Genomic DNA, 17,478 nt, shown 5'->3' on the forward strand with positions numbered 1-17,478 from the left:
GGTGAGATGGAGCAGCAAGATCAATGTGTTATTACAACCCTTCAGTCTGGAGGTTTGCAGGATGATTATTTAGACAGTTGGTGAAACAAAGTGAACTGGAGAACAATGCAGCACCATCGTGGAGTGATATAATGGAGAGAATAAAAGAAGGGAAACCAGAAGAATCCAGTGAGAAAATGTATGCAGAAACAGTCAAAGAAGGTGTGGGAAGAACAGAAGAAAGTAAAGAAATAAAGAGAAGGCACATGATCAGAATTAGCAGTAAAAAGGACAAAGGGCTAAACAGGTATGAAGTGTGGGGCACTTTAATTGCACCATTAGGTGTAACAGCAAAGGAGGTGAGAGCATTCATTTTAATTAATAATGAAACATTTTGTGATTTCATTTTTGAGAATGGACAATATAGGGAAAACTTTTTAGGGAAATATGAACAGAAAAGGAATGTGTATGCATGGATGGTCAGAAAATGTTATGCAGCAATTTTTTAGGTAAACAAAAAAGAATAATGGTGAAATTTAGAAGAGAAGTGGAGCCTGCAAACTTAAAAATGACTTTATTAACTATTTGTGAGGGAGTATTGGGCACTACAAAAGTTTATGATGAAAGAGGACTTTGGATTGGGGAACGGGAATGTGGAGTTACATTAAAAATGGAAATTGACAATGTCTTGCATATACCAAGTATTATTAATGTGCATGGTAATAGGGGTTTTGTGCAACATAGAGGGCAACCAAAGACTTGCTATTTTTGTGGTAAAGATGATCACTTAATGAATGCGACAAGAAAAAAAATGTTAGTGCAAAAAATTGTGATTTAAAATGCAAGAAATGTGGTAATACAGGACATTCATGGCTAGAATGTGAAATAGATATACAGGAAGATACAAATATTAGTATATGGGAGGATGAGAGTGAAGAAATGGTTATACAAAAACAAGTGCAAGAAAAGGAAACAGATGAGGCCAGTGAAGAAAAATCTGAATGGCATAGTGTAAAAAGTAAACAGAATTCTATTGGGAAAAGAGTTATGGAAAGGAAATGGAAATTTAAAAACAACATTTAGAGAAAATAAAGACGGTAACGTATAAGAACTCTACTGTAACTGTTTGCTAAAAGCTGAAAATATTAGCTTTAAATGTAAATAATTTGAAAAACATTAAGAGGTGAATTTATATATTACAATGGTGTGTTGCAAAAGAGACCAAAGTGATAATATTAGAGGACATAAGATTACTAGGTTCATCGATTCATATGTTCATAGGTATTTACTACGTTAATCACCACAAGGGCCTTTTTAAGTCTAGCCATGCATCCCAAATCTCTGACAACTTCTGATACTCTTGATAAGTGTAAGCAGGGACTTGGCAGATGAAACATTTACAAGCTAGGGCTTGGGAGATGAATCATTTACAGTTTGCCTGTATCCATTAGAGACATAGGTGCCAAACCAGGGATGAATTTCGTGTTCCCTATCCAATTGTCCAAATTGCACATAAATTTGGGTTAGAGATGATCTTTGCTTTACATGGATGGGTAGCCTGCTTCAGAGACTGAGTAATCTCTGAAATACATACCTGTATCTCAAGCAGGTCCTATTTATATCACAGGTAAGGTTTAAGTCATTAGAATGAGTAATTTTGGTGCTGTTTGTTTTGCAGATATGCAGAAGGTCCATCTTAGTGGGGGTCTGACAATGCCCTGTATGTCAGGCATAGAACTACCTTCAAAAGCCTGTAGGAGATTGAATACATGGATAGAGCCTTGAGGCGGTTTGCATAACAGATTTTACTTAAGCCCTGTATTCTTTAGTGAGGAACCTCTGTGGACATTCCAATTGCTGGATATGCCTGGTTAGGTATATACCAAAGGGAGAATTGTACTCAATGATAGGTCTGATGAATGCCGACTACAGTGGAACAATGACTTCCTTGGACATAGATGTCATACCTTTATTTATAAGTTGCGCAAAATAGAATGATTTCCTTACTACTGTAGACACTTGATGGTCAAAGGCTGGATTACTGTCTATGTGTTTATCCCCAAGTCACTGACTACTGGATCCACTCTAAGGGGTGTGTTGGCAATATGATAGTCACCAGAGGTGGATGACTTCCCAAAGAATGCTATTATGCATTTATTGGCATTTAGTTTTAGTCCATGGCTCTGACACCTGTTGTTTGTCTGTGTTAGCTCTTCCTGGAGAAGATTTGTGTCAGTGTGGGATTCAATGACAGCTCCTAATTTGCAATCATCTGCAAATTTAGTCAGCCAGAGACCACTGGCATTGGCTGTGACTTTAGAGAAGTAAATGCCAAAAAGTAGTGGTCCAAGGACTGATACCTGACGGACTCCACTTGTGCTTGGCCTCTTTGTAGAGGTGGACTCCCCAGTTCTAATGTCCTGGGTCCTATCTGTGAGCCAGTTGGCTATCTGCCAGGTGACATACCAGTTTGGACCTAACCTACTGAGTTTGTCAACAATGCCTGAGTGGGGTATTATGGCAAATGCCTTCACTAGGTCAGGTAGGCAGTCTGAACCATTTTGCTCTCATCCATTGCTTTGGTTACCTTCTCAAAGAAGTCCACCAGGTTGAGTAGGCATAATCTGCCCTTGACAAAACTAAACTGGGTTGGCTTCAGTATCTGTAGGTTTACTATATCACTGTTGATCATTTCCATGGTAATTCTTTCCATGATTTTACATATAAGACTAGTGAGACATATGCGTCTGTAGTTTCCAGGGTGTGTAGATGACCCACCTTTGTGGAGAGGGATGACTGTTGCTGTTCTCCATTCATGAGGCACAAAGCCTTTTTGAAGGCTATAGTTAAATAGCAATTCCAGAGGCCCTGAAAGGTCATGTTTCATGCTATTTAGAAGGCATCCTGAGATATCGTCTGAGCTCATTGATGCAGTGTTCTTGGCCTTAGAGAGGGCATTAAAGACCTGTTCTCTAGTGATAGCAGGGGGATTTATATTTGATAGTATTTCTTGAGGGAAGGTTGAGGGGGATAGAGGGATAAAGTTGGAGCTAAATTTATCGGCCAGTAGATTTGCTATATCTTCTGGTTCAGTATAAGTGGCTACATTTGCAATGAGCCATGCACACAGTTGTGTATTGCCTTTGAGGTTGTGGACATAGCTAAATAATACCTTGTGGTTGTTCTTGGCCTGGGGAGACCAAAATCACCTCAAATTTGGCTTTGGTGGACTTTATTTGACCTCTGGGATGTTTGTTTAGTTTGATGAGAGTACTTTTATCTTGCTGGGTGCTGCACCTCCTAATTTTTGCCTTGATTTGTTTCCTTCTGTTATACCGCCTATTAATTTTCTGATTCCACTGGGGTGGCTTGTCTTTTGAGTTAGTTATGTACTTCTTCCTGGTGGGTACAGCTGCCTCTATGCAGCTATTAACATGCTTGTACAGGATTTCTGTGAACAGTTCTGCATAGGAAGCAGTGTTCTCAGCATTTATGGCAGCTTGAAATTTTGCCAAGTTATGACTTAATAGCAGGAGGTTAGCCTTTCTAACAAAAGAAGAAAGAACACAAGCAGAAACACTTTGGAATGGGAATGTTATATGGAACATGGGTAAAGAAACATGTTTGGGCATATATGTATTTTATCAAAAAGGCATTAAAATATTAGATGTTACAATGGTTGAATTGGATAGAATAACACTATTAGATGTAAGATGGAAAATGTATGTATATAGAATCATAGTCTTATATGCATACATTATAAATAAGAAAGGGAAAACATGTTCAAAAGTATACTCAACTATGCATGTGTAAATATGGATATACTAATAGCAGGCTATTTTAACTGTAACTTAAGAGAAAAAAAGAATAATTGTGATGTAAAATAATTATGGAAATTATGAGGCATGGTAAGTTAAAGGTATGTGGAAATAAACACTGGACATGTAAGAGAAATGATGTAAAAACTGGGATAGACCAGTTTTTGTTGCCAGAAAGTTTAAAAATGAAACAAAAAAGAATTAAGTGTAATGGATTTTCTGATCATATTGCAACTTGGATGAATACACAAGAAAATGAAAAATATAGTAAGATAGGGAAAGGAATAAAAAGAATGAATGAGAAGGAACTGGATTCAGTAGACATAAAGAAACTGATTACATTCTGAAAACCACATATAGCTATGAACGAATTTTACAAAAATTGGAAGGTATGGTGGATACAGTTTAAAGAAAAATATAAAAAGTGTTCTTAGAATGCATTGATGAGAAACGAAGGAAAGAAAAAGAAAACTATATGACGCTGAGTCTAGAAATATTTAAGGATGTATTAGGGAAAGATAGAATACTTTATGAAAAGGATAAAGAATTGTATAAAATGAATCCGATTAAAAAAATCTGTTATGCAAACAAACATGTTTATTACAAGGAAAAAAGAAGAGGTAGCACCTTAGTTGGGTAAAATAATGAAAGAAAGAAAGATAATAAGAGAAAACATGGGCAAAATTCTTGGCTAGGCTTATAATGGCATCCAGGCCAATTGCTTATTGTCCTATGAACCTATGAATTAAAGGACAGGGAAGCTAAAGTAATTTAAGACCAAAAAGGGGTATACGAAATAATTAAGGAACATGTATTGAATTTCTTTGCTAAGAAAGAGGCGAAGATAGATAAAAGATATTATGAGAAGAAATTAAACAAAGACGATAATGAATATCTAGAAAAAAGAATGGATATAAACAAATTAAATGACATGCTATAAACAAATTAAATGACATCCTGAAAGATATTAATACGAATTCTGCAAAAGGAATAGATGGAATTAAATATAACATGTATAAAGAAATAGAAGATTGGCAAAAAGGATTATCAAACTGACGAATAATAAAATTCATATTAAAAAAAAAGAAATAGAGAAGAGATAAAGAATTGGAGACTGATGGCTTTAAATAACACAGACTATAAAATATTTATGAGAATAATTGTTAAAATATTACAATGTAAGATAGAGAAAGTATTTGATGAAAATATATTTAGGAGAAAAGGAAAGGTTAGGATGACATTATCAATAAAAAGTGGAGGCAAAAGTACTGATAGGACATATAAAAAAGCCTTTGATAACATACAGCATAAATCATTATAGGAACTTTTGAAAATATGCAATATAAGTGAGAAAATTCTAAGTGTAATTTAATCTATGTATGAAAAAAATATGCAAAACTAAATGTGAATGGATGGATAGGAGAAGAATTAAAAATAGTATGTGGGATAAGACAAGGGTGTCCAGCTTGTAGTATAATTTTCTCACTGGCTATGAATATAATAGTGATTGAAATTAACAAAAGGTCAAGAGATGTAGGGTATAGAATGATTAACAAAGTGCAACTGCCAGTAATGTATACTTACGCAGGTGGTATAGTAGTAATAATTACAAAGAATACACTATGGATGGAAAGAATAAATGTTCAATTAGGTGTAATGTTGGGAAGAATTGGATTAGAGATAAAAAAGTAAAGGATTTGGTTTTAAAGGTGAAATAAGAGGTGTTGAATTTAATGACAGTATATAGATGTGTTAGGAATAAGATCTTTGAAAAATGAATATATACAGGAACAATGGGAGACTGTGATGAAAGAAATAAAAGACATGTTTACAATCTGGAAACATACAGATTTTCATACAAAAGAAAGCATATTTAATAAATAGTATGCTATTAGGCAAAACTGTGTATGTAGCAAATGTATATATGATACCTGTAAAATATCAAAATGAATTGATGATGTTAATATTTTACTTTCATCTGGGGTTCTAGGTTGAACCTGCTTAAAAGAGAAATGTTGTATATGAAAGAAGACCAAGGAAGTCTATGGTTAATTAATTCTATTGTACATGTAGCATCTTTAAATTTATACAAAGTATTAAGAAGTAACATAAAGGAAGAAAACAATTAATAGAAATGGTAATGTATTCCAAATATAAAGATTTATGGAAAATAATGAAAGTCAAGAAGAGAGGTAAAAGTATAAGCAATGAAGAAATAAAAACATATCAGAATAAAATTGTGTTATGGAAAATACAAAAGGATGTTGTAGAAAAAACAGGAAAGGATGCTATATAATGGAATACTTTTATTTTGTTGATACATGGAAAGATTTGGAAATAAATAAGAAAAAAGTTGTAATAAGGAGATATGAAAGTTATAAAAAAATAAAAGCATGTAATCATTTTTTATGGAGATTATCCATAAGTAAATTGCCCGTAAAAGTGAATATGCAGTATAAAAAAAAAAAACAAGATAGAAACTGTAATAAGTGTGGAAAATTAGAAACTGCAGAACATGTTTCTGAAATGTGAAATACTCAGGAATTTATGGAGAGAAATATGTAAACATGATATGGTTAAAAAGTATTTAAAACTCCAACAGTTACACGTGGACATGATAGAATATGGGTACTATGGGACGCGTTGGCAAGAAGAAGTAAAGAAAATGGAGACAAGTGTCTTAAATCTGTAATCAGAGATTCAATGAGATTAAATATAATGGGAAATTGACTTTGGTAAATATATTGGAAAATATAGTTTTGATTGTGGGTAAAAGAGTGGGGGGGGTAATTGAAAAGTGGAGTAAATGTATGAAAAAAACAGTTGTAAATAATGTAAATATGTAAATAGTATACAATGTAGATTTGTGTTAACAAGCAAAAACACCCTACTCTTTTTGACAGGTGCCAGGGGATCTTTTACATCTACCTCAGCTGTCACCAACTCAAGCACATGGGGCCTTGGTTTAACATTTCATTTGAGTGATGTAAATAGCTATTTTGTTCTGTAAATAGCTTAGATTTACTGGCATTTATCATTTGTAATTTTGAGTTTAATTAATAGACCACATACTTGCTGATAAATTAGCAGTTTTCATTGTATCATATTTCCATAGTACTCTGTTGAAATTCCAATTATGTGCAAAACTGAACACTTCTTCTTGATGGTCTCCAAGCATGTGATTCTAATTGCCTTCTTTACATTAACATTTTAAAGTAAAGAAATTGACTAACTGGAGAATCTTTAATTATTTTTTTATTCTCTTAACTGAATTGTATACTACAAAATCTTGGAGGTTAGCTGTCCTTCTGTGTGCCTGAAAAATGGTTACCAAGGAGATATCCAAACATGGCCAATACACGTAAGAGAAACAATTTTGCAGTGATGTCATTGTGCCACTTTTCTTAAAGGTAATGCTTTTTTAGAAAAAGTAGCACACCTTAACTAGAGGTTAAATATCAGCGGGAACATTTGATAAGAAGGGATTGGGGAATAAGAAAACAAATTACACATACTGACTCACTGCCACACTTCAGAATGTAAATCTGAAACAAAAATTGTCAAGAGCAACAACTGCCTCTGATACAATGTACAGCTGCAGTCTTCCTAGCTGTCTTACAGCTTGAAAAAACACACATACATAAAACATCTCTTGAGATGCAGTCTGCATGCTGTCACTGAATGGGATATTAACATACAAAGTTCATGGATGAAATGTCTGAATTATAATAAACAACACAGACTCAGTGCCTCATGCATTGGCTGTACTCCAACAGAGAGAACACTGGCGTGAGCATTCAAACTCATTATCATAATAACTGGCCTTCTATCAAATGCCCATTAATGGAGAGTGATGTTTATACTTGCCAATATCTTCCTGTCTTATTTTAATGAAAGGAGTGATATGTTTGTGTATAAATTTCAGGAAAGTGTTACTGTCCAGTCTGTTTTATCAGGTTATTGTACAGTACAAAGTCATTCATGTTTAGAAACATTAGACATACTGTTTGGAATAAAAATATCTTTGGTTTAATCTTCTTCTGCATTCTGGTAATCATTTAAATTATCCAATAGTATGTCATATTTTTACCTGAGAAGCACATAACCTTTTGTTATGACAGGGGTTTCATTTGTCCTTATGAATACAGTCTTTGGTCTTCCCTAAAAAGGTGCCCATAGATGTAGTGAGATAAGAAAAAGAAAAAAATGCAGATGTTTTCTTAAAGTGATATTTGTGAAGGGTACTTCATAATTTCTAATCTAATCCCATGATATAATCCATGTGACAGGTCTGTAGTGCAGCATGCTTTTCCTACATAGTGGCTATAGCTGAATAGTACATCCATTCATTGACTTGTCTAATGCTTATGACACTCTTCATGAGGCCTATCCCAGACTACTCTGCAGTAGTTCACTTGTTGCTTATCTAACAGATGTCAGTCTGTAAAGTGGCATAACATTCTATCTCCCTTCTTACCATTTATTGTTAGGGTACCACAAGCCTCTACTCATGCCCTTCTCCCCTTTTTAATATTTCCATTAACAATTTCTATACCTTCTCACAGCAAGCCTCCAAAATCAAATGCATGGATGATTTAACCTTTTTGCTCCACATGCAACCTGAGTCTTCTACAACAAATAAAATAAGAAGCTTTTACAACTTATATATTTCCTCCCAGCAAGCCTCCTTAATCCAATATGTGTATAATTATTTGTTCCACAGACAACCTAAGCCACCTTCAGCAAGGCTCACACAAGAAGCTTTTATTTCCATTGAAAATTGGCTCTGAAATGCTCAGCTACATTTAAATCCTCCATCAACTAAGGCACGCCTTTTCTTCTCTAAATCCCACACACAAGACAAAACCAAGTTTAAATGTACCTCTTTTGATGTTACATTAATAGAAGTAGTTCCATTCACTAAACTATTAGGGATTTTAATAGATGATAACCTTACATTTGATCTGAACATTCAACACAGAATTTATGAAAAAAAAAATCAACAGAACCTAGGAATGTTAAACAAACTAAAAACATTCTTACTAACAACACAAAAAGAACCCTCGCTGCAACATGCCTCATCATCATTTTATAATGGGAACTAGTCTTCACTGATCATCAGGCTATACTAAGAACAAAACTAGAACAAGATAATGACAAAATTGCAAAACTCAGAGCTAACAAATACAACAGAACCTGACAGTTCTCAACCCTTAAACAATTACATTGGCTTAAATTACCCCACTCTTTCAAATATATTCAACTACTTGTGAGATAATATATAAACTTTCAAAATACCCAGCACTGAGTAACATCCTCTACAACTACTATCCCAACAGACCATTTCTCTCCACCTACAAAAGTGAGAGATCTGCAGGAAAAGCTTTGTAGTCAGATCCTGGGACACAATCTCGCCTGCCCCTACATCTGCATCTCACCTACACACAATTAAATCTACACTAAAAGAATTTCTAGCTCAATCCTGATGTTGTTCATGCTCCACGCCCAACTAAACATGTCCAATGCTCTTTTCCAGCATCACTAGCTAACTCCATAAATGAAAACTGAAAGCCCTATACTTAACATGATGCAGTGGCATTCTTGTATTCTTGTATGTTTTGTACATTTTTTAAATAGTTGCCGGATTTTATATTCCACGTCCACTAGAGCACCATCAGGTTATTATATATATAAATTACTAGACTCCACTCATACCCATCACTACTGAGTTTATTTAATTTAATCCATCTAGTATTTCCTTTTACTTCTTTGGCTATACTCTTTTATGCATTCTTCTGTCAGTTTCTCTGCTATGCCTTCTATAACGTCCTGTCCACATACCATAATCTTCTAGCTTCTTCAAGCTAATTCACCTGTATTTTTCTTTCCTCTCCCACTACTTTTCTACAGCTTCACCTATATTGTTCAATACGCCTTATATATGACCTTATACTCTTGTGTTATAATGTCTTTGCCCATAAATCATTTTATATTCCACGTCCACTAGAGCACCATCAGGTTATTATATATATAAATTACTAGACTCCACTCATACCCATCACTACTGAGTTTATTTAATTTAATCCATCTAGTATTTCCTTTTACTTCTTTGTCTATACTCTTTTATACATTCTTCTGTCAGTTTATCTGCTATACCTTCTATAACGTCCTGTCCACATACCATAATCTTCTAGCTTCTTCAAGCTAATTCACCTGTATTTTTCTTTCCTCTCCCACTACTTTTCTACAGCTTCACCTGTCTTGTTCAATACGCCTTATATATGACCTTATACTCTTGTGTTATAATGTCTTTGCCAACAAATCATTCTCTTTATGTTTTCCCCATAGCAACTATGTTATTTTGTTTGTATGATTTTGCCAAAACTTAATTGCTTTTAGTTTCCTATAGTAACTGTGGTAATTTGATTGCATTGCTTAATCATCTTACATATTACGTATGCCAATGATTGCATTAATGTTGTCTTTACTGGAGGTTTTATTACCAGGTCTCTGTTTCCTAGTATACAAATGTTGGTAAATAAATAAATAATTATTTATTTATGTATTTGTTTATTTGCCAGTTAAAATCATGATGCTGCATGCTGATTTCACTTTAAGCAGTGCAAAAAATGATATGCTCCTAGCCTTCCTTATTTGCTATTGGTCAAAATGGTGCATGACTACTCCGATCATTAGGCATTTTTTTTACTTTCTTAATTTGTGATCAGCAATAAGATATGGAGATCACTGAAGCCCCTGTGCCATCATATTACCAGGTATCACTTCACTTATAAGCAATAGTTTTGGTAGCAGGGGGTATGACTGTGTATATCATTTTGTTTGTACCTTCATCTTTTTCAAATTACTATTTCACCTTAGTATGGCACATGTATCATCACCATTTATTCAACATCTGCTATCTCTGAGAGAGCGGGGATCCCATGGTTTATTTTGAATGGGTAACTCTATTCTTTGCCGATGAGAAAGGGCAGCTAGACGCTGACTAACTCAGTCCTTCAACCAACACTCCACATGATCTAACTTTCTAGACTCCTGCAGTTTGATGCCACTTTTCTGTGAAGAAAAACAATTGATATATGCAGACTTTTATTTATGTCCAACAGATACAACAGTTTCATCCTGGTATAATCTTAAAATAAAGTCAACATTTCTGTCTGTCTGTCCAGAAGACCTTCTTCAAGCCACCAGGGGAACTAAATCATGACCTAAATTCTTGATGGATCATATTGATGAGACAACCTCTGTGTGTAGAACAGAGAAGAGATGAAAGAAGTCAACAAAATGCAGACCTTCACATACTTTACCAATGGTTAAAAAATGGCTTCTTAATATTAAAATGATATTAGCAAAACTCATGCAGCAGTTGTAACAAAAGTTGACTGAAAATTAATCATGAAACAAGAATACCTCAGATATTTACTTCTAGTGAATAACAAGAAAAATCTTCTCAATTTTGTAGATATTAACAACTTGCAGCAGCTTCAGCAAATACTAACATGAGCCAAATTTTGCCAGAAAAGTCAGCACATGCCTGTTCTCTGCCAATGGAGTAGCAAGAGTTTATTGGCAGAGGCATGCATGCTTAAAATCATACCTCTCAACCATACTGAAGTCTTATCAATTTCCCTGTTTTGGGGACAAAATAATTGGGTGCAATTAATTCCCAAGTGACCCTTCAAATCCATTTTTTTTTTATTTACAATTTTTCATTACTGTTGATGTCATCATGCATTGCCAGCATATCTTGCAATGTCATCAATGTGCAGGGGCATGAGCAATGATGCCATTGCCATAAAACAGTGCCTGACTGCCTGTTGGAGACTAGGAGAGTTTTGCAAAAAACTTGTGGCAGCAGCCAATCAAAGAACATGTCATGTCAATGCAAAGAAGTGGACTACTGGCCTGGAATTTGGACTGGAATCCTGGATTGATAAGCAAGGTGAGTGAAACTCATCATTTGAGATTCAGAAAGGAAATGGCAGTGACAGCACCACAGTGCTAGCACAACTTCTGTAGTGCAGAGTGAGTGACTTAGCGAAACTGATTGCCACCAACCACACACCCGCTAAGGCACTGACCGATGTCTTCTGTCCAATCACAGGATGAGGAAATTTACCTTCCCTTTAACCTCAAGGTAAGTAAAAAAGAAGATGAGCCGTGAGGTTAATTATTCGGACAGGTCCTGCAAGCACTTCACTCTAGTATATGGGACAATTTATCCTGCAACTAGTATTAATATAATAAACTCTAGGTTGAAAAAGCTTGCAATATATTAGTTGTTTTCACTAGATCAGGGTTCATTTTGAACCTTTTAAACAGTTATATGGTTCTAAAACAATGGTTTAAATTGTCCTGTAGAAGCAGCATCTATTGTGAACAGATATGCAATGTGATATGTGCACTTTCTTCTTATTTCAAGAGAGTTTAATTTTGCCTGGCTAATAAGTCTGGTTTGCAATGCACTTTAGTTAACAATAGATAGCAGTTGTGAGATACAAGGACATGTTTTATATTGTTGCAGTGATATGTTTAAAAATGTTTCTCATTTAGTAAGTCTTTGCGATGCATGATGGCCAATGTCAGGTAACTATCAAAAGATATATGTGTATTCTTTACACTTTACATTACTTTAACTTCTGCATGTATGATAAAAAATGGCTTGCAATGCATGCTTTTATTTAATGGTAGGATTCATAAACAGGGTATGATATGCAGAGGATCAGTGTGGACAGAAACAGAGCAGTAAAACTGCATGTGATTCACATGCAGCCATTACAGGAATGAAATGTAAGATGTGTCAATGTGCAGCATGCATGACATTAGTCACACACCTGATACAAATGTAGCAACACAACACAAGAAATATATGTTACTACATAATTCAAAGAGAGGGAGTTGTTCATAACCTCCCTGATAGTAGTCTATGTGATACAGTGCAGGAGTCAGGACCAGAGTTCTACTAACTGGGAAGTGAGTTTGGAAAATTTTGCAGAATTCTAGTATCAACCAACAGATGATTCCTGTAGAAGTGTAGCCTTCCCAAAGCCACACATGGCAAATAAATCTCAATCATGGCTATGGAAAAAGCATACTGTCTATACAAGAGGATCAGATATGCAAAGTGACAGTTGTACAGACATAGACATATGAGTTCCATTTATTCTGTCTCACATTTATTTGGTTGAAAGAATGAACTGCAGTGTAATTAGTTCAAATGTTCTGCATACTGAAAGTTCATTTTGTCGGATGTATGCTGTATCATAACAGGTAAGTGTTTTTTTTTTGTGTGTGTGTGTGTGTGTGTGTGTGTGTGTGTGTGTGTGTGTGTGTGTGTGTGTGTGTGTATGTACCTCTCAACTTCCTAACACAAGAAATCTGGGTAAAGCCTTAAATAATGAGGGGGGTCAAAGACCCCCAATATAGGGACAGATTTGTAAATATTGTTCTTAGAAACTTAGAATGTTGTTAGGATAACAGGTTTTGTGTTAGATTGCTTTTTCTGAAGAATATTTATTTATTTGACATTTGATTACCCGTAAAGTCTGACTTGGTAGAAACCCATTTTCAGTCAAGGCTAGAGAAGAAGAGCTCCAAATGATTGCAAAAGATTCTAAGAACAATAAATTTACAATTTTCAAAAAGAAAAAAAAATAGCTGCCATTTAAATAATTATAACAAATTAGATATAATAAAAAACAGTGATTAAGAATCGATACAAGTTATATGACAGTCATTTAATATTTAAAGAAATTTTAGACAGTTTGTAGAGAAATTAAAGGTAAGTTAGTCTAACACAAACAGGAATTGCAATATGAAGTGAGGAGGAAAAACAGGCTTATGCAATATTTAGCGAGAAAGTCAGGGAAGAGAATTTGATAGCAGTAAGGAAATAAGTGAAGGTGGGAGAATAAGGAGGTATAAGGAAAGAAAAAGTACTTTTTCACATTTAGGGATAGAGATTACCCTGTTTTTGAACAATGACAGAGTCAGATTTTAGCTGGGAAGTCTTTTAGAGCAGTTTTGAAAGGTGGGATGGAGGGTATTGACCTGATGGATACAGGTAAGGAATTCTAGGCCTTAGCAGCCTCGTATGAATACATACAATACCCAGCAGTTTTGCTAGGTTTGTAGACAAACAAGAGTTTTTGGTCACTGGATCACAAGGACAGACTGGGAACATAGTTGTGTAAAATAAATGTATTTAGTGCTGTTCAAGCAGATGGATGCAGGATAATTAGTAAATATTTTGGAATTCTGTTACATTTAGTGGTGTTAATATTAGTGTAGCAGTTAATTTTATTTTTATAAAAGAAAATTGCTTTTCAGTTTTATATACTTTCAAAGTTTGATACAAGTTCAAGTGTTACTATAAATACAACACTATTATTCTGGTTATATTTTTTGTTGGATAATATTTTGTCTATTCTTCAGTTTGGGTTTTGAATGTTAGTATCCCACAATTCTGTTAGAGTGAGTGGGGGTAAGTAATTATGCACGCAAATTTTATGTTAATCAGCACCCAGCTTTTTTGCCAGTTGTACCTAATTTTCCTGAGCCTTTGTCCAGATTTTTGATGCTTCCAGTTTGAAAGGAAAGCTTGAGATGAAGGTTGAGATATACCTGCTTAAGCTGTTGGTGAATGAGGGAATGAAACAAAGTTTATGTCTTGAATTTGGACTGACGGAGTCCGTATTTGTTTTTGGCTGCAGTTTTTCTCATTTTATACTTGTATCGTTGTTTTTGGGAGTCCGTCAACCAATACTGGTAAAAACTTTAAGGACAATTCACTGTTATATTTCTTAATCAGTGCCTGGACTATAGAAAAGAGTTTAAACGATTCCACTATCGTTGGCTTTGACTTGGAGCTCAACGATAGTGTAAACTTGTTGCAGACCCAACGAGAGGTTTCCCGGCTTAGAGAGGAGCTTTCCACACTCCGTGGGGATCTCACAAAGTTGATTGAGTTATTTTCGCAAGAAGATCGTGTAACAACAGCGAGACTGAATGAGAACCAGAATGCCGTTGCCAGTACCTCAGCGCATCCAGTGACGTCATCTCCACGCTCGGTTCAAGGGAGTTATGGTGGAATGAACAGAAACGACGGGGTTGAATTGCAGGACAAGAGAAATACCTCTAATACGGATGGAAAGCAGACGGGTAACAACAGAACAACATCATTCCTGGAGAACGGGGGACTGTCCAATTTAAATAAAAACTCTAAAGGTACTGTAAACTTCAATGTACAAACTACAGACTATACGGCAACCTTTTCAAATAAGTCACGGCAACCTGTTGGTGTTGGTGAAAATCATGTTACAAGTTACAAAGACATTTTAGAAAAAGTGTATGTGTTTGACAAATCATTGAACTCTGACCGTGATGTGGTGCAACCACCGAAAGGAAATGTTTTTAAACGAAAAGAAGAAACATTGCAAGATAAGATATTTGACTTTGAGAAAATGTTATACAAATACAAATGTTTACAGATAGATAACAATTACTTGCACCAATGTTTGATTAAAAAAGTGGTCCCTCAGGGACTAAGATTTTACAAATACCCTTTTGGCATTAATTATACTGATAATGTGTTGTTAGATTTTTACACTTTTTTTGATGACTGTGGTCTGGCCTTAATATCGAAACTTATAAAATATAATGAAGTGCAACTAAAGAAAATGTTGAATGATGTTAACTGTGCTCAAACAGAAATTGTGAATGATTTAGTTTTTGAACAATATGAGGGTTTATATTTCAGAATTTTGAAAAGAATAGAAAATAAAGTTGAAAAGGTACACCAAAGGAAACAGGGCAAATTATTAAGAGACATGGAACAGTATAAAAAAGGTAAAAGCTATCCTCTCCCTTTTCAAAAAGTTTGGAAAAATAAAGAAAATCAGGTAAAAAAGAAGGACAGGAATATTTTGAATATTAATGAGGGTGGGAGAACTAAGAGACTAGAATTTTATGAAGGATATGAACAAGGGAAATATATAGATAGGAGAAATGGTCATTTGGACGAGTTAGATTCCTTTCATGAAACTACAGAAACTTTTTTAGGGCCCCGAAGATCAGAAAGATTAGCCAGCAAACAGCGGATTCCTTCGGATCCAGGCCCTCAAGATCATTTGGGTGGGAGCGATTTTGCATGGAAGAAGATGGGAAGGAGAGGGAGATAGATATAATTAGGCAAGAAAGTAATGGGATTACCTTCCAATATAAAGGGTACAAGATACACAATTATACGAATTTGAAACTAGAAAAAGAACATTTTGAATTATTTTCAAGAGGATTTAAATTTGTTAGGTCGACTCGTGGAGACCTAGCTAACATATTGTTGGAGCTGAAAATATACCTCAGGAAGTTGAATTTAAGTCTAATTAACAAACAGGAAGAACTTTTCAATGAAAGTAACAGAAATTTACAGGGCAGCAACTCTGAGGGTGATATTGTCACCACTTCCCAAAATTTAAAAAGGAGTAGTATTTATAATCCTCCACTACATCCAGTTATTAATATGTTTGAAAACATAGTAACCAATGAGATCTATGAAACTTATGGTCAAAATAGGGAAAGGTTTATAACCAACAATTTAAAACAAGCTGAAATTAAACTTCTTGATTCCTTAAGGGAAAAGGTTGATTTAAGGTTTATGCAACCGGATAAAGGAGGGGGAGTGGTTATTTTTGAACAGGAAGCATATAATGATGTATTAATCAATATGTTGAGTGACAAGGAAACTTATACAACAGTTTCACTTAATGAAATTCAAACAGCTCATAGAAGGATAGATTCATTATTGGAAGAGTACCTTACAGAAAATAGGATAGAAACTGGGATTTATAATTTCCTAAAACAAAAACATCCACGTATATCCCAATTTTTTGGAATACCTAAAATTCACAAAAATATATTGAAACCTCCCTTCCGTTCCATAGTTTCAGCTAAGAGCTCTAAGACACACCCTTTGGCAGTATTCATTGACCAAACATTAAAAAATGTCGTAAAAAAAAAGAGCATTTAGTTCAAGATTCATGGGATTTCTTGGGTAAAATTAATGAAAATGTTTGGTCTGATACTTGTAAATTGGTTACTGTAGATGTCAGGGACCTTTTCACCTGTATTCCCAGGGTGGAAGGGTTTGAATATTTTGAGAATGTTGTTTATAAATATCTAGAGGCTTCTACAGATACAAAATTATTAGTATTGGAATTGACAGAAATAGTATTGGACAACAACTTTATAACCTTCCGAGGAAAATATTATAGACAAGTGACGGGAGTAGCTATGGGGGCAGCTTGTGCCCCCATATATGCAAATCTTGTCCTCCTTGGTTGGGAGGAAGAATACATTTTTCTAAGCATATTCAGGAAAAATATCAAAGTATATCTTAGGTTCCTGGATGACATCTTCCTTGTTTGGGAAGATGATCATGAAAATGAATTGGAAGAATTTATGAAATACATTAATGGAATTACCAATTTTTTGTCATTTACTTATGAAGTTCAGGACCAGAGTATCAGTTACTTGGATATTATTCTAAGTAAAAAAGCAAGAGGTTTTAAGTCAAATGTTTTTCGTAAGGATACTTGGTGCAATTCTTACCTTCATTATAACAGCCTACACCCGTTTCACCAAAAGAGAAGTGTTATCAAAGGACAGG

The sequence above is a fragment of the Protopterus annectens genome, chromosome 8.part0 (genome assembly GCF_019279795.1).
Source record: "Protopterus annectens isolate FY-2018-M chromosome 8.part0, PAN1.0, whole genome shotgun sequence".
NCBI lineage: Eukaryota > Metazoa > Chordata > Ceratodontiformes > Protopteridae > Protopterus > Protopterus annectens.